Source organism: Cygnus olor, chromosome 5, assembly GCF_009769625.2.
Source record: "Cygnus olor isolate bCygOlo1 chromosome 5, bCygOlo1.pri.v2, whole genome shotgun sequence".
NCBI classification, from domain to species: Eukaryota; Metazoa; Chordata; class Aves; order Anseriformes; family Anatidae; genus Cygnus; species Cygnus olor.
In genome coordinates, this window is record NC_049173.1 from 61,622,963 (window position 1) to 61,646,347 (window position 23,385).

General features: G+C 36.7%; 1 protein-coding gene across 4 annotated transcripts in view; it reads left to right on the forward strand.

Annotated features, from left to right (window-relative positions):
- Positions 1-23,385, forward strand: part of SOX6 (SRY-box transcription factor 6) — a 385,626-nt gene that overhangs the window by 30,550 nt on the left and 331,691 nt on the right. For 2 of the 4 annotated variants that reach the window (XM_040557486.1, XM_040557487.1), the window contains exon 2: positions 10,036-10,118. The exons of the other annotated variants lie outside the window; for them this stretch is intronic. The gene's annotated coding sequence lies outside the window, so the exon portion shown is untranslated. The remainder of the gene's footprint in view (positions 1-10,035; positions 10,119-23,385) is intronic. 4 annotated transcript variants of the gene reach the window in all.

Here is a 23,385-nt window from a genome sequence, read left to right on the forward strand (position 1 = left end):
CAACTGGCCTTGATATGAAGGGAATGTGATCTTTAACTTTCAGATCTCCATAAGGAAGGTTTAATTACAGATAACCCAGGTTACAATGGTATAGTTTGGTCTGTGGTCTTGTGAAGAATGCACAGAATATGAGACACAGAAGTGTTAAATCTGTTCTGGTCAACCAAAAAACCTCCAGTACTGGCTTTGGTGCTACTAAATGGAAAAGGTTTAAGTTGACTTATTGACATAGCTAGCAGGAAGCCTGGGTACAGATGACAAATGACACCATTTTGTATGCATGTGAAATTGAAAGTAGCTTGTACTTCTAGGAGGATGGAATACTACCTTGTTGCTATTGAGTTACTATTGGAATACTATTGTTAAAGAAACATTTTTTTCCATTTGTACTTTATTAATAGAAACATTTCTTCATTATCACGGCAATTCTAAAATATCTTTTTATTATCATCTCCACTGTATTTTTAAATGTTCCATGGAGTATTTGGACTTTCACTGCTATCTGTGAGAAAACATTCCCTACTTTGATAGACTTAATACAATCTGTTTCATTACTATCAAGTTAATTTCCTCTACTTAATTTATTTTGCTAGTGGTGAATCTTCAGTAATGATTTGAACATCCTATGATGAGAAACAACATTTAAAGCTTACCAAAACTTCCAAGACTAACTTCCCTCAAAAAGTAATTCTGAAACATAATTCTGAACTCTGTGCATGGATTTTTTCTCTATAGAAATATTACATTTATTTAACCTGACATTTAAGAGCTTATTGAAGAAGCTTTCTTGTCTTCCAAATAAAGATGCTGTGTAGTATGCACAGTTTATCTAACTTCAGGTTCTTTCGTGAAGGGAGGAGAGAGGGATGGTCTCCTGTCTGTGCTGCATTTATGGTTTTGGAAACATCAGTAACGGTACAGAAAACCCTAGCTCCTGATGTAGGTGTTTAGGCTACATATCTGAAGTTAGGTGGTGTGAATATTGCCTGATAAGAATTTATCGATTTTCCTGGTAATGACACAGTGTAAGAGTAGCTTTATTGCTGCCAGTGAAGTTGATGTTAGTTGTTCCTGGCAAGTAGGAGTAGCAAAATGGCCATCTTTAGAAGTAGAAATTCAACTTCAGTAAAGGCATTTGTTGCAAATGAAGGGCTTGATCCTCATGAATGTCCTCCTTATATGTTCCAGGCCCTTAGGCACGTTATGGAGCCCCATGAAAGTCAAATAAGATTTTTCTTGGGATCATGACATAACTGTAGTGTAGCTCCAATTACAAAATCAGACCCTTAATTGAGCCCCGCCTCGCTGATTTATGTTCTTTTTTCTTTTTGAGAAATTTTTCCATAATCTTGTCGCTCAAAAGCAGAGTCATTGATACATTGGTCAGATGAGTCATTACTTGTTTTGCCTTTTTGGATTATCACCATATTGTTTTTTTTTTTTTTAATTTTATTTTTTTATTTTTATCTTTAAGTCGTAAAAATATTTAAATGCTTGCATATGAAAATTGTGTTGAAATAAACCAGAGACTCCAAGTAGACTGGTAACTGCAAGTATATACAGTGCCTGCCTGAAATGACTTTATAGTTTGTTAAAATCAAATGACATTCAGTACGGATACTATGAAGAGAAAAATCAAAATAGACACCTAATTATAATTACATTTTTTCCTGTCATTATATCCGTACGTGCAGAACAACTGATTTGAGATCACAACAGCTCAATTTGGTAGGTACAAAGGTTTTTCCTTCCTTTTTTCATCATCTGCAGGATGTAATATAATTTCTTATACTGACCAGAGTCTGAAATTTCCTCAAGTCAATGTGTATGTTACCTAAATTAGTGGAATTAATTAATAGTATATGAATACTACAAAGGTTATATACACCACAGATTAATCATACAAGTAAAATCCAGAGGCTAAGGCTCTGATTTGGCCTCGCTGTACATAGATGGCTCTGCCAGCCCAAGTTGTGTTAGTGTGCGCTCTCATTGCTGTTGAAGAAATATAATTGAGAACTAAGAACAACAGTTAAATGAGAGGGAGGAAGATACATTTGTGAGATGGGTTTTGCAGCTTATGAATGCAGAATGCATTGGTTTTCTTCCAGATTTTCATGACCTTTTTGAAATTTTAGTCCAAACTGCCAGCTGCTTTGTTAGATGAAAAATAACCTGTATTGTGAAACTAGCCATTCTGCCTGCAGCTCCTGGTGTACAATGGGACAGACAAATAGGAAAAATACTGAAGCACTTCAGTCTGTATCTTACATACTACAGAAGGAGTGAATGCAACAGGTTTCTCAGTCATCTGTTTTCATACATTTGTGAAGGGAGTTAGTCCTCCCTGGAAAGGGCTATATGGTACATATACATTAAAATATGTGCATGAGTGGGCACATGCGTTTGTGTGATACTGAAGGAATGTTAGGTTTGTTGTTAGAGAGCAGCTTGTTTCAAGGCTGAGCCGAGAAAAAGCCAATTAGTGTCAGTGTCAGAAACCTGCCAACTTCAGGGGTGTGTCAGCTCCTGTATTAAATGGGGGAGGTTGGGGTGGGTGGTGGAAGCTAGTCAATGATAAGTATTAATCAGGGAAGGTCTCGGGGTGGGGGGAGGGTTACGACGATGACACAACAAACGACAGACACACAAAACCCAACCCACAAGCGTACGTTGCAAATGCTGGTTAGGGAAATTTTACTAAAATGATCCCACTGACACTAGGGTGATGTTTGCAGGGTAGGAATGTCTTAAGTTAGAGTTCTGATTCATACCAAGGCTTCACAGTGGATGTGGTCTCCTTCTGAAAGGTGCTTGCCCTTAGAATCTGAAAGGAAGTGGTGTTTGCCAAGCACCTCTCAAAGTCAGGGCACCTTTGATTTGGTGGCTAAAATTGGAAATTAGGAGCCTTGCTTTAGATGCTCATGTTTCAGCTGTTTTATCAGTTATGTTTTAGGAACAGCTACCATAGGTGCCAGTCTTACCATATCATTATCTATAATTCACCCTACATTTATAACAAATCTGATTACTCATGGATTCCCAGGGGAACAGTGTATAGTGCAGATGGAACTTTGATTATGAGCCATTTTGTACATAGGTCTCCCATTTTAACTGTAACGTAGATTATACCTTGGTATGAGCAGCAAAGAAACTAAATTTAGTGTGCCAATACCTTGAAAGATGCAGAAATAGCTGGACTGTAAATGCTGTAAATCTTTCAAAAGATTGTCGAGAAATAAGACTGATCTTTTGTAAATCATATAAATGAGGGTATTGACTTTGAAAACTTTCCTCCAATGTTTTTATTTTATTTTTTTACACTAGGCTTTCTTTACAAAATGTCACTTAAATAGCATGTTTTAGATCAGGTTCATTTTTCTTTAAGCTTTCCTGTGATATGGGAGACAAAAAGCCATTTTACCACTTTATCATTGTGGTTTTGGATAATTTGTCAAAAAGTACTAATTTATTCTAAAGTTCACAGAGACAATTAGAAGAGTTGGTTTTTTACCTTTCTTTTTGAAAATTTCTTTCAGTACAGTGCACACAAAAATGTAAGCAAAATGTGAAGTACAGATTTGGTTATCTAAATTGATTGGAATGATTTCAATAACTCCTTGGAATTTTTAGCTTCAGCAGGAAGAGAATAAAAGACCTGTTTTTATCAAACTGCTTTCAAGGCACATTTTTTTCCAGGTTTAAATTATTTACCGGCCACTGCTTTTACTTCAGCACTTTATAGATAAAGATTTTGGCGTTGCCTGTAAACTGGAGAATACCACACAGTATGCATCTTTATTGGATATACTGTAACTGAGGAGACTTTCCTCTGACCTAAAATGCAGATCTTCCTAATCCTTGCCTCACCCACCATGGAAATATACTTACTGAAGTATGTTCTAGGGTGTTTAATATTAGCACATCAGACTGTGAGAGGGAGAGGAGTAAGGTGTGAAAAAGTGTGAAGCTGCAGCTTAGTATTTTCAACTTGTGAGAAAGAGGATTTTTTTTAACCTCTTAAAGAAGCCCATGATAAATCAGCCTGTCAGAAATGCCAGCAGGTGAGGCTCAGAAAAAAAAAATGCTTTGTCCTAAAACTTGTAGGAATGAGGGGCTCAGGAGAGTGAGCTGCTGCTGCTGCCTCACAGCCTGAACCAAGTGGCTCTGCAGACACAACATGCCCCAAGATGAGCTTTCAACAGTTAGGTTGCAGGCTGATAAGCAGCTCGTTTTTTTGGAGCCAAACTTAAAACTCATTCTAGCAGGGGTATTTTGCATTCACAGATAGCTGCACATTGTTACATACATTTGCTGTTTCCAATAGCATGTTGCTTTCTGATAACAAGATACTGCTTTCAAGAGCAGGTCTTTGTTGCTGTAATATCAACAGGAAGGCACTGGATTTACTGCCGCTGCCTATAACCCCTATTGTACTGGGAAGTAATGCTTTAGGCAAATGCAAATTCATTTTATACTTTTTAATTTCAATCCTATGCTGTTTTAAGGCATTTTTATCCTGAGATGTGGATGCATACCAGCATAAGAAGACATTGGAGAATAGTCTAGCTAGAAAAACCTAGGGAGAAAATCCAATTCACTGAAGATCCTTCAGCCTAGAATTATTTAGGCATCATTCAGAAATTAATAAATGTATAATTTAAGTAAAAGTAAAAAAAAAAAAAAAAAAAGTATCGGGGGAAAAAACAAAAACATTAACCATTTTTTCTGATGTTAGGAGAGGTTGACTGATGTTCTTTAAAATACAGGCCTGCTAAAATTAGTTTACATTGAAGTGTATTTAAGATGGATAAAATAAATACAAGGACTCTAGTTAACAAATATAAACTGCTAGTTTTGGTAGAAGCAAGAATATGTTACATTTACTTTAAGTGATAAATCTTTGTTGACCATGCTGGGGTGCAGTGCGAGAGCACTGGGTGTGTGCATATGTGTTGCAGGGAGAATGGAGCTGGTCAAATGGTTTGTCCTGAAGACTGTTGTGAAAGTATCTAATAGGTTTTGACTTCTTTACACCATGTCTGAGTTATAACTCTACTTACTCTTGGTTAGCATCAGGATTTGAACAAGGTGCCTAACTACTCCTAGGTCATCATGATTTGCTATTACGCTAATGACAGGAATTACTAAAAATCTTTGCCACCTTATTGACCATTTAACGTGCTTAATGTGTCTAAGTGTACATGTGCTTTGAGGAGGTTTGTCCAGAGAAACATTTCAAAAAGCAGTTCAAAAGAACAGCATAGAAATTTGCAAGTCAAACTATGATTTATAGTATTATTTTTATAAGTAGCAACCACAAAAATAATCATGCTGCTGGAGCCAACAGCAGTATTTTGAAATGGTAGGACCTAATGTATGAGGTTATTGCATATGAATGGAGAGAGACGTTATTGCAATGATATATTTTATTACTTGCTTCTGTTTTATTAGGGATAATGAAAACCTTCTGTTTGGCACAGTGAACAAAACTAATGTGACCTTTCATGTGACCCACCTGTTGTGCTTTCACAATCGATAATAGTTACCTCATGTTAGGGTGATCTGGAAAATAACAGTGTGCCAGCACCACAGAAAATAACATTTGTGTTTCTGTATTTTAAATTTGTATTTGCCTCAGATCTGAAATTAAGGAAAATATAGGTTATGTAACAAAATGCTTAAAAGGCAAAATATCATTGTAAGAGCATTGTCTCTATTACTAACAGATACATTTTCAAAAGCATTCAGCTGTTGAATCATAGCTGTAAATTTGCAGAATTGGCTTAAAATCTGTGATTTTTAGTAGTATCAAAGATGGTAGGAAAGTCCAATGAGCTGTTTTGACAGTGTGGAGAGTACAAAAATTAAAAAAATCAGTGTATAGAGATGCAAGTTTTTACACTTACTAATTAAAAAAAAAAAATTACAATCTCCAATGTAATATTTATTTTTAATGGAAAACTTTAAGGGGCTTCATTATTTCTATTCTTCCAATTGTATTTAGGTCTTGATTCTGGAAACAAACATATTTAACATGAATAGCTCAATGTTGTTTTTCTAAGGGTGTCTGATAAGTATATTAGACTTGCATTGGGATGATTTATAGATTGTGGGCATAAGTATTTGCAGGATCAGGACCCTCATTTCAAAGAGGTTTTCACATGTGAATTTGAAGTACATGTGCTACTGCTGAATTTGCTCAACAGACCAGAAAGGCTCTTTCCCTTTGGAGCCCTTATGGTTTATCTGGTCAATGGCTTGCAAGCTAAGAAGGATTTATACGTTGGATCAATGATCCATGAAATAAGGGGGATTTCCACAATGTCTCTCAGTGACAAGTTACAGTGTGGCCACACAGTATGCACTTTCAGAATTAATATGTATGCAGAGATATGTAACTGTTGAAATACAGTATAAATGATTATTAGATGACTCTGCCTAATGGTCAGGGAAGTATATAAATAGTGTATTATACCTCTTAGAGGGAACTTTGTCATTCCTTCACCTCTTGCCTTTGGACTGAAAAATCTTTGTACGTTCTGTAATCTGTGCCAATAGCCTATGTTGTGGTACATGCGTAGATCAACCCAATTTAGACCTGGTCCTTCCTTGTCCAGTTAACCCAAGAGGTCTCTCAGTACTGCCATTTTCCTTGAGGTATGTCAATGAATTCTTTCTCTTCTGATCAGTACTGAGGTGTCCCCAGTACTGAAGATCAGCAATCGGCTGATGTTAAAAAAAAAAATATGGGGTCAAATGTACTTAAATGAGTGTCGTCTCACCAGCCCCATTGTGGCTGAGCAGTGAGACTGTCAATTTGAGTGCCTCCTGATGGCAACTGCAAAGTCATGACATGGGGAGGGAGGTATCTTACTAAGTAGGCAGGGATTGATCAACAGCTCCTTTGATGTCAATAAGAAGATTCCTATTGGCTTAAACAGGTTTTGGAACAAACCTTTAATTACGAGGTACTCAATCAGGCAAGTAATAAGTTTCTTATTACCTAATTATGTAGAATGGTAACCTTAGACCTATGACCCTTATGTGGGTTGGACTCCTTATCTTCCAGAAGTTCCATACAACAGACAGACCCTCTGGCAAGAGCAGTGTCCCACATTCTCATCCTCGGTTTCTTCTCTTGCCTTAGGGGTCTGACCCTAAGCTGCAGTTCAGTGCTTCCTCGTGGAGTCTGCCAGCTGGCTCATACCTTGTGTTCCCCATTATGTCACTGAATAACGAGGGCAGGGACCACACTGTACAGTAAACCACAAATCTTGTCCACAAATCTGGCAAAGTTGTCAGGACCAGCAGCAGGCTGAGCATTACTGTACAGAGACCCTGTATGTCTGGATCTGAGCTCTGTCAGTGTGCCTGTTTCAACCACACTAGCAAGAAAGCTTTGGTGTCAGTGAGACCTCTTCATTACAGAGGAGGTTGAATGGTGCAAATGATGCAGCCTGGAGCTGTACTGTCTTCTGTAAAGAGTCTCTGTGGGACCCTTATCCAGGGAGGAGATAGAGACTGCTTTGGTCTTCTCCCTCTTCAGCCCGTTTTTTGACCACTCAATCTGTGTAAGAAAGCCTCCAGGGGGTACATTGCTATGGAAAGCAAGTGTCACTAAGAAAGACAAATGAATCTTAAAGAAGACACTTAACAAACACAGTTTTACTACAGTTTACCTTAAGCAGTGTACAGAGGATCACAGAGTATTCCTTGGAAATAGAATATTAACAGTGCAATGAACATGATAGAAATTGAAAAGGCAGTTTGTAGGGCACCTCACACAGCTGTTTTTAAGTCAGCAGGATTTCAGTATTCCTTTTTATTCTTCTGAGGCTTCTTTTAAAAATATTTGTTGTTGAGATAATTTAAGTAGTTGAACTGGCAGCCATGTCATATTAAAGAAAAAACAAAGTCTACAGTAAGGTGTCTTTCACCTGTTTATCAGTAATGGTGTAGGTGTGTGACTTTATATTGGCTCTTTTCCATGACTGCTAGTGGTAGTGTTCTTAATCACACTGTTAAACAAGTTAGAGCTTGGAAGAGGGAAGCATATGAAACAACCCTTTCCACAAGCTTTTGATGGGTATCTATTTGGTTATGTTCTTTCTGTCTGTGAGGTTTGAGGTTAGGGTCAGAAAAAACAGACGATGTTGGAGATTCATACTCTGCTTTTAGCCTCTTTACTTTTTTTTCCTCTGCTTGTCTTATCAAAATCTATTTTAGATTCTGAGTTGCTTAGATTCTAAGCAATTTGTGTCAGGACTTTTGTCTGAATTTTTTAACAGACAAGCCAGAGTGAAAATATACTTTGCTCTGTGTTTGGTTATTAGGCCAAGACACCAAAACCAGCCTCATTTTTAAATGGTGGATGGGCAGGGTTTTCTGACAGTCTGGTCCCTATGTCTTTTTACCAGTAGTGGCTTTTTGAACGCTGAAAAGACCTGTATCTTTAATTTATCTATGAAGCACCCAGTCCATACTGAAGATAATTAAAGAGGAATGTGCAGATTGACATTTTCATTTAAGACAAATAAGCAGCATTAGTTTTTATGCTTAACAAAATAATAGTGATATTTGGTTTTAAAAAAAATACCACAGTGGTTTTCATATACTAGAAATATTTCTGCCAGCCATTCATCTAACACGTGTTACTCTTCCCAGATCTTTTCCCTGTTGTGTCCTTATTGCAGCAATCATCAAAACCATTTGAAGAGTTTAATTTAGACTGAAATGATTCTCTATAGAATAAACAGAATATCTCACCTGTGAAGGATGATTACATTTTCTAAATTTGTTTAAAAAGGAAGGACCTTCGTAATTCACAAGTGTTCTGCTTGCAAGTTTTTATGTGGAGAAATTTTACCTACTTTAGGTCTCAAAATAAAACTGTTGTATGTGAGTGCTATCAGCAATTAAATCTTTCATATTATTGGTACTGAAGAGGTAAGGATCAGTGTTTTGATTTGAGCCATCATCTGGGCTTATATTGCTATTCTTTCACTGTGAAAATATTTTTTTTTCTGGTTATTTGTTAAGTAATGGTGATGTGCTGTGTTGAATAAGGGCATTTAAAATGTCTTTAAGAAATTATATATTAAAAGACAGTTGTGGTACAGGCATAGGTAAGACTAGACAAAACGAGAGAGCTTGTGAAAGTATTAGCTTAGAGTTCTGATGTGTGTGTGTGATGTATGTTCTTCGGTACGTGTGAATACTTCTCATCTGCTTCTGCATACAGCTCAGGCTATTGCCTTGGTGTTTAAGCAGCTTGTTTTTGGTGAGTAGTTTATTCAGGTACTTAATTTGCACACATCTAAATACATTTAAAGATGGAGAGTCGAATTTTTCACCTGCATTCTCCCCAACAGCCATGTTCCTGCAGATTTGCCTTGCAAATGGGAGTAGGCTTGCTATGAACTGTGCAAATGCATTTCCATGCTATTCACAGCAAGAACAGAGCCAGAGGATCTACTGTGGTGTGTCTCTTAACTGTCAATTGCAGCCTGTACAAAAGTTGTATGGCATTGGTAGCCACCAAAGCTGTAGCTCCTCAGTGACAGCTTCCACTCAGGTCTGTGGCCATACCAACCCTGCTACTCCTCCAGATCACCTCAAACTGCGTAGCATACAGACAGCTAATGCATTCATGCAGCATCTAGTTAGCTTAGATTTCCAGTAAGAATAGGGTCTGAAACAGGCCAGGTGTGTTACCGTTGCTGTTTCTTAGGGCTCTTCTGTGACCCAGCTGTATCCTCTAGTGTCAGTTATGTCCCTCTCTCTATCTGCTCTCATTTTCTCTCACTGCAAAGATATGTATTTGGTTTCTTTAGAATAGGTTATATTTTTCTGTCTTTAAAGCTATGTGAAAATTGCATACTAGATTTAATTTGCTATTGGCTGATTGTTCCTTATAGCCATTACCTAGCTTGCAAGTTCAAAGAGTTTGTTCAGTACATTTTCAGTATCTTAGAAGATATGAAATGCCAACATTTTCAATGCAAAATTAGTTCTGTGTCCTTTCATTTTTAGGGTTAAACTTCAGACTCTGTAGAACCAGTTTTCAGCAACATCTTCGGGAAAATTAGGGTCATCTCAATCTGGAGCCTTGAAAAGTAAGTGGCTACTTTAAGAGAGGATTTACTTTATGTATTTTTAAATACCTCCTGCAATTGGGTACAGTTGTGTGCTTTCTTTTTCTGGAAGGTTTTGGCTATCTTTTTCATATTCAGTATTTCCTCTGTCCCTGCTTCGGTGCGTTGTCTTCCTCCTTTCAACAGGAACAGACTTCTGTTCATCCTGTCATATTTGTTCTGTATTAAAAACAGTATCTGAAACTCAAAAGGCAGTTCTGCACACATTAGTCTGGCCAAAAATATATTGGTGGCAGGTTTGGCTTTCTGTTCATGAAAAGGAGAAGAAGAGAAAAAAAAAAAAAAAAAGGTTGAGGGTGGAGGGGAAGGTTGAGCTTATAGATTCCCTTGGTATTTTGTAAGTTGAAGAAAGGTAAGTGGTGGTGTTCTCATTTTTCTTGAATATCTCTCCATTAGCAGTATTTGGCTAGCTGTGAATGTAGATATATGTGTATGAGTTCATGAAAACATGTTTTATAATTTAAAGTTATGTAGTGTCTTAACTAAAATAATATCTCCAAAGGTAGTTGGTGTGTCATAGAAGACATAGCTCAGCTTTTATATCCCCTGTTTTTCAAAAGAAACAATGAAAGTTTAATTCTGACAATAGAAAAAGTAAAAACTGCTGAGGCCAAAAGATGTGTGACACAATAATTTGCTAAGTCTTACATGGCTAGCTCTAGGCTAATTTACCATGTGCAGTTATAAATTCCAGGAAAATAGCTACATTGAGTTTAGTGAAAATAGCATTTTTAGTTCAATACAGATGTTGTGTAGCCAGACAGTGATACAAATATACATAATATGCTATGTAATAAATATATGGCAAGTGGAGAAAGACATGTTGGAATAAGATAAATTAATTTTGTTATCGGAGGACTTCATCTTTTTTATTTGAGGTTTAGAAAAGGTGTTCTCTTTTATCTTAATTTTATATTATAGTTAACTATTAAACAAGGAGGATCCTCAAATGCATTCAGAATTAAATAGAACGCAATAGTTTTTGACCAGACCCTGGAAAAAATTGCCCTTCTAGGCTATTCTCTCAAGGATTTCTTTCCTTATCCTTTCTTTCCTGTTTCTTCTTTGCTCCTTCCCTGTTCCTTGTTGTTACATCACAGTATCGTCTTCATTACTTAAAGAAGAGGGGACTGTAGACACTTTTGGAGTGTCAGCTTCTGTACCTAAGCCTCGCTGGCTTACTGAGCTTTTCCAGCTCAATGATGCAAGAGCAAGCGTTGAATGGTTCATATACAGCTCTAATTCCAGCTTGCTGGGCAGTTATTCCTTGAGTGGCCTAATTTTACGTATGATTAATTTTTAATTCTTAAATCACAACACAAACTGTGTGTATTGTATTACTATAAAAGTATGCTAATACATAGGCTATGATTAACTTGAAGCGTGAGTTCTATTTTTGCTGGTAGGCCAGTGTGCAATAACCGCAGCTTCTGGGGAACTCCTGGTTTGCAGCTGGAGGCAAAATGCATCCTGAACCAAAAAAAAAAAGTGATGCAGGTATTTTGGATGTGACAAGAATAACATTACAAGATATGTAACTAGAGCGAGACATAACAACAAAATCATGTTTCAGTGAAAAGCAGACTGCAGTTATTTCCAGGCTGATTCTAGTTTCAGCCTCACAGTTGTGAAGGCCAAAACATATAGAAATGCATATATTTGTACACTGTGAGAACCTGGGAGATCTGTGCCGTGCCCTGGTCCCATTTGGGTAGTTAGGAATAGGGCCAGCAAGATGTATCAATGTGTACATCTTGCTCTGTTTACGTCCACCAGCTTCTCCTCACTTTCATTAGAGCAAACCTGTAGAAGCAACCATGCACTGGGCTCACACCTAGCATATCTGCTGCCCCAAACCTGTTTTCCAGAGCTGGCAACTCAGTGTGCTAGAACAATTTAGGTCTACTACTGTCTGTTTTCATTGTTTGTACAGAGTGTGCACCAAAAATGTGTCAAAACATATCACTTTATAAATGGTGAACTACTAGTTTTATTGGAAAAATTAAAAAAAAAAAAAGTGTGACATTGATTTTTTTTTTTTTTAAGTGAGTTGGAGTTGGTGGAATGTTTTTAATGTAGACATAAGACCTAAATCTTTGTCTCATAGCAGATGAGACTCCACTGTTTCTGTGAAGTTAGTGTGTAATAAAACCGAGGTAACGCATTAGTGAATCTGCTCCATTGTGTCTGGCCTTTTCTAGATGCTGTGAAATTTAAACCAAAATGTAAATTCCTCAGCCCGAAAGCACTGTCATCTTTCTCTGTGAAAGATTTTCTGTAGTTACAGCAAATGCTCAGGATTCCAAGGTGGAAGTTGAATCATTTCTCTTTTAATTTTTATACATTTTGATTCAATTGTTCCTTCTGGGGATGATGTAAATCACCACATTGTCATTGTTACATGTCACTGTGGTGGCACTAATTGAAATAAAAGTGACCCCCCGTTATGCTTTTGTAAGGTGATGTTAAACTGATTATCGTGTAAATATTTTCCTTCTTTTCACTTAATGGCAGAGAAGAAAGTCATGCTGATGCTCAAAAAATATCAGAATATAATTAGATAGCAATATGCTATTTGTTATGGTATTGTTAGCTGTGATAAAAATAAAGGAAAAAAACCAACAACAAACTGTGGGAAATAAATGAGCCATATTTGTTTGTTAGATTTCTGATGTTAGGAAATCTGCTCTGAGATTCTGTATAAAAATAAGGATGTAATGTGCAGTTTGTTTTTGCCAACAGATGAGATATATACTCTTTGGAGTGTCACCCAATGAGAATGACACTCTGTGGAGTCAAATCTTTATTTTCTTGCTCGTATATTACATTTAGTCTGTCTGACGGCCTGTCTTATAAGGATGAACGGGTTGCAATTCTTCATGTACACCCAAATGACGGTTTCTAATTTCTCACTTTCATTAGTTTTGCTGCCATTTATTATTGTGCAGATTAATTTTGGTGTGATTACATATTTTCTCCATCTCTTCTTTATATCTTATTAATATAATTTCATTAAGCTTATTTCTTCAGAATGATTTTTGTTGAGTGACTAATCTTGCAAAGTTATTTGTAATGAAAGCTTTTTTAGTTTATATCCCATTTTTTAATATAACTTTCTTACTAATTTTGTAAATTTTTTTTCCAGTTCTCTATGTCCACTGTTATCCAGTCTGTTATTCTTTCACTGGGCCACTTGAATTTTTATTTGTGAAAATCTTTGTTCCTGGTTGGATCATTTTGATTTTAAAACCTGTGTTTTCTGGTTTATACAGTACTTGTGGAGCTTTAAATGTTCCCATGCCATATGGAGTACAGGAGCTCATTTGTTTGGTGTGGAACCTCTGTTTTCTGATGTTGTTGTTTCACTTTTTGTTTTCTCCCACATATTTTCACTAATTGCAGATTGTGTTTGAATACTAACCAAACAGATATTATGTATGTTTAATAAGCAGAAGTCTTTGAAACAACTTTTTTTCCCTCAGGTTACTACATAAACTAAATTCCTTGGAGAATAATAGTCCCATAGGTTTGCATCATTTTGTGTCCTTGAATATGGTATGTTTGTTTGCAAGGGCCATTAAACGTTGTCCTAATCTCAGAGTTCCCAAAGGTAACGGAAATATCTAGATTTGAGAATTATTAATCATCACTTCAAATGGGCTCTTTGCTTTTTTTTTCTTGCTCTCTGTACTGTCCTGAGAAATCTTAGGATAACATTGCTGCATGTATGTTTTCACCTTTTGCCACAAATCTTACTGACAGAATTAGCAAAATAAGTTAATTAGAAGCAATCTGCAAAAGCAATTTACTAATGCTCTTGGAATTATGTTCAGTGTTCTCATCATGTTTTCTTTCATGTAGATCTTAAAAATCATGAGCCCAAAAGGAGCCTGGTGTCATTCAAGCATAGTCCATGTTCTCACCTTCTCTGTTTGCTTTTCAGACTTCCCTGCATTTAGAGCTGTGCTCCTATTACTACTGTATTTGTACGCGCTGTAAAAGAAATGTAGTGGTAGAGTCTGAGGCAAAATATTCTTGATATTGTCCTTCAGAGTACTGTTGTACAATGGAGTTGGTTCCTTTTACTTCTAACAGTTTAATTTCTGGTGGATCATTAGTTTAATTTCAAAGCCAGACATCTTAAAATAAATTGAGTCTCAGATGAAGGCAATTCACCTTACCCTATCTATTAGATAATGGTCTGAATCATCAACATATGGAGAGAGCAAAGTAACGAAGCCGCTAAGTGGTGTTTTGTCCTGTAGGTGAGGACATTAGTGGAGGTAGAGATGTTCCTCCTTTCTGTACTGGCAGGACTCACTAGGATGGAAGTCAGAGTGTGGTGTGTTGAAATTTCTTTTTGAGGCCATGTATTGGGAAGATGCAGTCTTGTCACTTATAAAATGAGTAAAGTGTCTACCAAATGCAAGTGCCAAGTCAAAATATGTTCTATATTTTGGTAATTGTGCAGAAAGAACACCAGATGGTTCTGATGATGAAACTCTTTGGGTGGGATCCCCAAGTTTTAATGGATGGCAAACTCCAAATGCTTAATTACCAGCCTCTTGAGCAGCACACTTTTTATTCAAGTGGACAAGGTATTTTCAGACACAGAAAAGAAAGAGCCATCTGTTTCCTTACATAAAAATACAGAACTTACATAAAAAAGAGCTTCTTTGTAGGAATATCTGAAACTTAGAATATTTGAGCCTAATTGAAAGGGTGCCAAATCATGTTTCCAAAGTGAAAAAAAAAATATTATGAACAGTATTGTTTTTGTTTTAGTAGTTTCATATTTTCCAAGCATGCTCAACTTTCTACAGTGTGCTGTTAATGTATAACTCTGTTGTCCATCATTCTCTTGCAGTATGAATATCTTCTGCGTTTTGGGTTTAAGTGTATAATGACGATAGTCTGAGATGGCTGAAGAGTGGTTTGCTCTTTTAGAGGATTTTCACGTCAAAAGAATTTGGGCAGGCAACATTTAGAGAGTAGAGAAATTAAAAAATTAAGTAGTAGGTCACAGAGACAGCGCATTTTGTAACTCCCACCACATAACTTGCTCTCATAAAGTAAGTCTACGCAAGTTTAAAGTGTTGATTGATTTGATTCTGCAAAGTTAATATTGGACTTTTAATTTTGATATATTCCAGCCAGACCCTAATAACAGCATACCAGTCATTTGTGTGCTGTAATCACAGAGGACTTTGTATGTATTTGAATGAAGTGTTCTGCAATTTTTTTTCTTTCATTTGTGTTATGTATTTACTAAATTCTAGTGATGTTAAAGAATCTTGGGTAGTATTTTCTTCCAGCCTTTACACAAGGATAGTATTACACTTGTCTGAAACTCTAGTAGTTATTGTCATTGAAATCAATGAAAGTTTCACTGTATTTTTTTAGTGCAGTAACAGGGTCAGCTTGTTGGAATACATCTTATATGAGGCGTAGTTTAGATAAGGACAGCCATCATCCAACATCATCAAGTTCTGTGACTTCTGCAGGATTGGGCTGGTAGAACTGTGGGAAAGAATCCAGTTTGTTAGTTCATGTAACCACAATGGAGATTTTTTTTTTTTCTGTGAAATTTGAGTTTTATAAAATGTGAGAATCCTGCTTCATATGTAGTCATATAGCAGGGAACAAAACCAAAAGGACCTAGCTCTAGCAGGTCATGTTTTCAGACCCTCTTACTGTGTCTGTGGGAATGAGGTTTTAAAGATTGTTGGGACTTGCTGCAGAGCACAGCTGTTTCTCCAGGTAGGGAGAAGTATCAAGAAAAGTATCATATATGATTGATGGGAGACTCTCTTGTTGGCATTGAGCCACTTTGTACATTTTTTTATATAATTCTCTTAATTTTTGTACATGCACTTAAGCAACTTGTGATTAGTTCATCTTAAAATCGGAGTCAGAATGCTTACAGAGAGGATTCATCTGACAGAGTAATGTATTTTTTTATGCTTATGACTTTAAATGTTCTAATAGTATCTTTACTTTTTTTTTTTTTTTTTTTTTTTCCAAAGCTCTGCATGGCATAGACTGGGATTCAACTGCCCCTGATCTTACTGAGTAGAATCTTATTCCCTGATTTTTGAGAGGTGACTTGGAATTAAGGTGTTGCTGAATTGCACAAATGACTCCAGTACAGGGTGTCAGTATTAGAAGTGTGTGTTGCTCGATCTCCCTCTCAGATCTTCAAATTATGACTTGATTGTTTTACAAACTTTGATGGCCATTTTGACAGAGGAAAATATCATTCAGCTATAATATTCTTAAATATTTATTTTCTTGTACTGTACTGTAAAATTTTGCCTGGAAAAGCTGTATAGGTACCCAATATATTCTTCTGATATTAGTCATGTTTGACTTTGCAGTGAATTGTCAGATATTGGTAATTTGGCAAAGTTCTGAACATTTCTAAGAGACATATTACCTCACTGGGGAGAGAGAGTAAAGAGCAAAATCCTAGATCCATTAAAACCATGGTAGTTCTGCGATGAATCAAGTACACCCAGGCTTTAATCCTTATTTCCAAAGATAGCCATGCCTTCCTGTGTGATCAGGGCTGTCCCCATTGTTTGATTTATTACTTTGAGGGACCACATTAATTTGCATTGGATAGTGTATGTCTGTCAGTATTTTCAAAACGCATATCCTCTTATAACTGCATACTCTTAAGATCCATTATGGCGATATACATAGCACTGAGAACAATGTGGTCTTGAACATGGCTGCAGTACCACCTTAAAGGAATTAGTTGGAAGCGAAGTGAAGGATAAAGTTATTTGGAAGCAAGGAGTAGTTAGCAGTAAAATAATAATGAAATTATAAATGTAATCATTAGAACCATAACTAATATCTTATTCTCTTAAATGAAGAAATAACAGAATAAGGATTTAAAAACTTTTTCAAGTGAGAAAAAACTTGTATTAATAAGTTTTGAAATCTTGAGAGTGTCATTGACTAAAATTTAAAACCATTTTTCTTTTTTTGTTTTTCCCCAGAGTTTTCTCCTTATACACAAGTAGTTAATTCTGCACTGCATTCCAAAGGGTGCAAACGCCAGAAAAAGAGGGCAGGGTCACCTGGAAAAAGAGATATTTCTGGCTCAAAGAAACGAAGTATGCCTAGTTAGAGTATAATAGAAAAATCAGAAAAAAATACAAAAAAAAAAAGAAAAAGAAACAAAAACCTACATACTTTATAGTTGCCTGGGAGTAGTTACAACTTGTGCTCTAATGATTTCTAATGGATGTTGCTGTAATGTTCATTCTAGTGTTCGTTAAAAAGAAAACGGAGAAAACAACACCCTAAAATTCCACAGAAATAGCTGCTTCATTTAGCACAAGACAGAGAGAAATCTGAAGTTCTTCCTAAAGAACTTTCTTTTTAAAGAAACACAATTTTTTCCCTATATATTTTTCTTTCCTCCTTCATTTTCTCTTGTTTAGTCAAATAGTGATAAGATCTTATAATGAGACATGTCAGGCTGATGAGTTAATTTGCTGAAACTTTTAGGTTTGCTATCCAGATTAATGTCATTTTTTTGAGTGTGACTGTGTGTGTGTTTAAAATCAGTATTCCTCTTACATTTCTGAAATATCATATGCAAAGCACCTAGTAGCCACCCCTCTAGCCATCAGCTTTTCATTGCTGCCTGTCAGTATCATGCTGAGGACAGGTGCAGATAGCCTGAGGCTCATAGATATTGAGCAATGCTTGTAAGTGCCTGGAGATATGTTTTTATATGATTACCTAAGGAGGCTAGGAAATTATTGCCCAAATAATTTTCAACATGTGAAAAACAGAACCCATCCCCCCAAAACTGACATTTGTAGTTTAGGACAGTTTGTCCTAAAGTGCAGGGCACCTCTGCCTCCAAGATCAAGAGTTTACTAATATGTGATCTCTACATGCATTATAAAAAACAAAACAAAACAAAACAAAAAAAAACAGGCTATGAACATACAACTGATCTGTATTGACTGATATTTCTATAGCACTTCAGCATTTTAACCTGCTTGACTGTTACCCCCAGCTGGACTTAACATAAATTAGTGCTGAGAGGTTGTATCATTTGATGGGCTGTATTGCCTGCAAAGGTTGTTGTGCATGGGAACGTCCTTCAGTTCCACTTTTTAAAATATCTTGCAGAGGTAAATATCACAGAAGAGAAAAAAAAAAAAAAAGAAATCAAAATCTTTAGATGATAGGTAACAAGAACAGATATGATTTTAGCAGAGGTATCATAGGTGAAATTCAGTAGAAACTGAGGGTTCACCTGGTTAAGTCTCCAAAGCTTGAATTCTTATAAACTGAGCCTTACCACTTAAGGCAAATCTCTGTTTCAAGGTGTACTCTTTCCATACTCAAGCATGATTTTTTGCTTGCTTGATTTTTTTTTTTAAACTAATTAAGTAGTCCAGCTTTAGGAAGACTGAAGGGAGTCTAAGAAGTTTTTATTTTGAGGTAACGTAAACTTGTTCATTTTTTTCACATGGGATTTCTTTGTCCAGCAGGTGAGAATTATTTGTCTTCAAGACGGATTATTGTAAAAAATCACAAGTAGAAGGATGCCTTGGGCAGAGGACAAAAGCATTTCCTTGCTAGTGTTACTCTGTGCTGCGCACTTGGGGAATCGCCTTCTAACTGAAGATATGTATGTAAGATGAGATTCTTCTAAAATGAAATTAAATGAGAGCACATGGACCTCCTTTTCTCTGGTTATGGTGTCAGGAGATGGTCATTTCAAAAATCAGGATTGAGAGGGGAAGTTAGTATATGAGGTCTTTTTTAAAAAATACAATACTTAATCTATAATTATTATGTTTCAGTGTTTCAGGAAAAACAAAAAAAAAAAACAAGCCATATAGTAAGGAGTTTTTGACCCTTGGGGAATTCAGGGATGTAGACCTGAAGGCAGACATTCTTAAGGCCTTCTAATTGATTTTTATATCCTACTAGCTTTGAAAATTTGAGCTTCAGTAATATGGTACTCTCCAATACCAAAAAAAAAAAAAAAAAGTCTGGATTAACACTAGTTTCAATGAGAGTAAATGGCACATTTTTATTATAAGGATACAAGATAAATTTGTCAGAAAAAAAGCATGACTCTGAGTACAGCTGTCTTAGTTGTTTGGCTCACAACGTGCTTGCGTTATATTCTTCTGAAGGTAAGGGTGCGTTGTTGCTTTTTATGTTGTTGTTGTGTATGTGTGTATCAGTTGTGACAGGTTGAATCTCCAGTTTTCAAGGCAATTTTCACATCTGATTGCTATATGGTATGTTTATGCTGGAATTTTAGATGACAAAATATGTACCCATGCACTATTATTATTATTGATCTCTCTAAAATGTCAGACATGTCAGCTGTCTTACTATTTGTAGCTCTTGGAAATAATGATAAAACTGGGCTTTCCCAATTAACACTTGTCCGTGCCCACCCCCCAAATATCTCTTTGCTTGACGGCTTCTGTTTCCTGTTTAAGAGGTTTCTTGTTAATATTACAAGCTTTGCTTATGCATATTACACTATCCAAAATCATGCCAAGGATCTTGAATCTGGTAAACGTAGCACCAGTACAATTTCATAGTATTTGAGTCAAAGTCCAGTGAACGAGCCTGCTGAAGACGTGTCCTAAACCCTGTTTGTATTGTGTACCACAGCTTCATACTTTGAGCAGGAGTAGGCAAGGAACTGAAGCCTCCTTTGTTATTTAACTGATCACACGTGTACGTAATTCTCTATGCTTTGTCTAGCAAGGAAGATACAGTCACATAACTTGTTTTTATTTTTCTTTCCAAAGAGAGAATTTATTTGCTTAGACGAAGTCACCAATTGTAGATATTAGTACATAAATGTGCAAATAAAATGAGTATCTACCTGTAAATAGAGATAGTTGATTTGAAGTAGAGGCAAATCAATGAGATTTCATTCTGTTGTGTAATTGAATTTCAATTTAGCCCAATTCAGATCTTTTGAAGTTCATTAAAGAGACTTAACTGCATGCTAAATACAGGTTAGAGTAACATTTTATACTATGTATACTGTCTTTTTCTGTCATACAGCTGAGTTGTAAGAATGTACCCTTTTTTAGACAAAGTAAGCCAATTCTTCAGTAAACTTTCCTTAAACATTGTTCTGAATATGAAATAGCAGGGAACCTGACATTATGTTTTGTAGTCAAAAGTTAAAGTGAACTAAAACCTTCTAATGGTATTATTAATTTTAATTCATTTTTTTAAATTGAATTAAATTTCAAAATATGTCATCGTGGTATGATAACAGCTCCTGGTGTACATTTTCTTCTCACATAATGCAATATTACACAATGATAATATTACATAATAAAGGAAAACATTGTTATTATTTTGTGTTAAAGTTGTATCCAGAAAACTCATTTGGGATTATATTACAGTAGAGCCCTGAGGCTCTGTTACTGTTGCAAGTCCCTGTAAGCACATATGAAGAGATTAAAAAGCTATCGTTCCAAACAGAGAAAGTACATTTGGGACACAGAGAGAGAAAAGAGCAAAAATTTGCTTAATGTTACAATGCAGGTCAATGCCAGAGCTGCAGTATTGGCCTTCACGTGTTTGATTTCCATGGCTGTGACAAATGTAAATCTCCGAAGGGTGACCTTGGGTGCTATCTCAAAGCCATGTCCTCTGCACACTGGTGACTCTAGGTGTAGAGACTAACTTCCCAAGTGCAGTTCACATTTGCTGTAAAACTCTGGATTTGATATGTCCTTCTAGCAGTCTCACGCATTGGAAGTGTTTCTGGTAATACCAGTCATATTTCTTAGGGCTTGTAATGCCGTAACTTTTCATTCTGGGCTTAATTTGCCTTGTGTTACCTCGGTGCACAGATCTGTATATACAAACACTACAGAAACATACCAGTTTTTGAAAGCTTTCTCTGTTGTCATGAATTCAATCGTATTGATTAGGAATGACCCTGCCTGTGGCTATTAAAACGGCACGTAGCTCACAAGAAGTTCAGGAGTGGGTTTTGTGTCATAGCTACATCATGTGAGTGGCAGTGGGCTGGTGCAGGCACTGCCAGGAAGTCCGAGTCCCTTGATGTGGCAGCAGGCAGCCAGCAGTGCTTCGCAGCCTACCCCAGGCCACTGTGGAGGCTTTTGCTGTCTCTAATCCATGAGTTATAACTGGAGTTCCTCCTCTCCCTTCAGCCTTCCAAGTAGTGTGGTATATGTCTTGTGGTTCTTATCTGCTTGAAAGTATGAGTGCAGAGCTTATCAGATCTGGAATGCTAGCCTCCTTCCTTGTATGTGAAAGGATAAATACATATTTAGGTATTTCTTTCATCCGTGGAGTGAATTAAGCATTTTTGCTATTTTCTAGTATGATTTTAGTGGCATGTATAACAATGCGTTGAAATTAGTTGTTGGACATGTATGGTGCTTCTTTTTAGTCCTTTTTTTAGTCTTAACCTGATGCCAAGCTATAAAATGATAGAGCCAACAGACCTTAATTTTGTGTTCTGTGCTCAGGCCCTGTAATGATTCCATGCTTTATAGATATGCAGGCACACAGCAGAGAAATCTTCATGAACTGCCTGTTGAAGACAGCGCACACTTTGCAAATGCATGTTCCTTTACAGAAGAGATCATAAGGAGTGCTTGCAGCTAGTTATATAATAGGATGCTGCAAGATCATGTGCCACTACCGGGTAATACCCTTCTGGGAGAGACAATGGAACAACTGTCTTGTGAACCACACTGTGGGGTTTGGCAAAAGTGGCAGTGGGGTTCCTTTTTTTAAGAGGTAGTTTACAGAAGCACCATCTATTGTATGCGTATGTTGACATGCTTTTTGTAGGCAGATGTGAGGCTGCTCTAAACTTGAAGTCATGTAGTTTACGTAAGTGCTAACCATAGCTAAACTGGATTAGAGTGGGTTTGTGGCCAGTCGTCTCCCAATGCGGGCAGAGTGAGCTCACATCTCCCTGCAAAGCTCTGTGGAGTTGCATCCTATTTTAGGTATTCTTTTGAGTCTCATTTCTGTAATAACAACATCATGGCTTCTGATACATAGAATAGTAGAGTATCACTGTTATGGAAGGAAGAAGTAGTAGTTCCTTTTTATGAATAAGAGAATACGAAGTACAGAGAAACTCCTTTGCTGAAGGTTGTGCAGAAAATCTTTGGCAAAGAAGTGGCTGAGTCCAGAGGTCTGGAGCCCAGTGTTTACCTCGTGTGCACCATGTTCTTCTTACCTCACTATGATGCAACAAGTTTTAAAGTGACCAGTGGCGTAACAGGTGGTGTGCCCTGATTCCTCTTTTGATAGATCAGTTGGCTGCGATCTCTGTTGCAGGGTGCAAAAATTGAAATGAGGATCATTGCAGAGACTATTATAAAATGAAAAGTAGTAGGTATACAACCCCCCTTTCCCTTTCCCTTTCCCTTTCCCTTTCCCTTTCCCTTTCCCTTTCCCTTTCCCTTTCCCTTTCCCTTTCCCTTTCCCTTTCCCTTTCCCTTTCCCTTTCCCTTTCCCTTTCCCTTTCCCTTTCCCTTTCCCTTTCCCTTTCCCTTTCCCTTTCCTTTCTCCCTTTCCCTTTCCCTTTCCCTTTCCCTTTCCCTTTCCCTTTCCCTTTCCCTTTCCCTTTCCCTTTCCCTTTCCCTTTCCCTTTCCCCCATTGAAGAGAAATGACCAAAAAAAAAAAAAGGAAGAAAAAAAGAAGATAACAGGAATTCCCTTGTCTTCTGTAGAAAGTCTCATCTATAGTGGTTAATTACTGTGTTCACTTTCTTGTTTCAAAATGGTTGTGTATGAAGAGTTTTCTGTGTGCAAGTAAACCATTCTTCCAGGATTCATCTTGAAACTGTGCCCTTTACCTCAATTAAGTAAACTTTTTAGAAATCCAACTCAAAGGATCTCATCATAATCAACCTTCTGCCCCTTCATTTCTATGATTGTGGCTATGGGCTTACAGGTCATTAATGTTGTTTTAATTGTGGAATTTTGCACATTCAGTGTGTGAAATTGAGATGTGATTCAGGCCCTAAATGTATAACTTCATTTCAGTATTATTCCTTCTTCTCATTTCACATCATACTATAGTTCTGAAAATAGTTTTTTAACTGTTGTTGAATGGTACGTATTTTAGTCCTAGCAGCCCACAATGATAGGCCACATTCTCAAATGATATAACATGATGCCATGCTTTTTACTAAATAACTGCTTCCATTTTTTACTT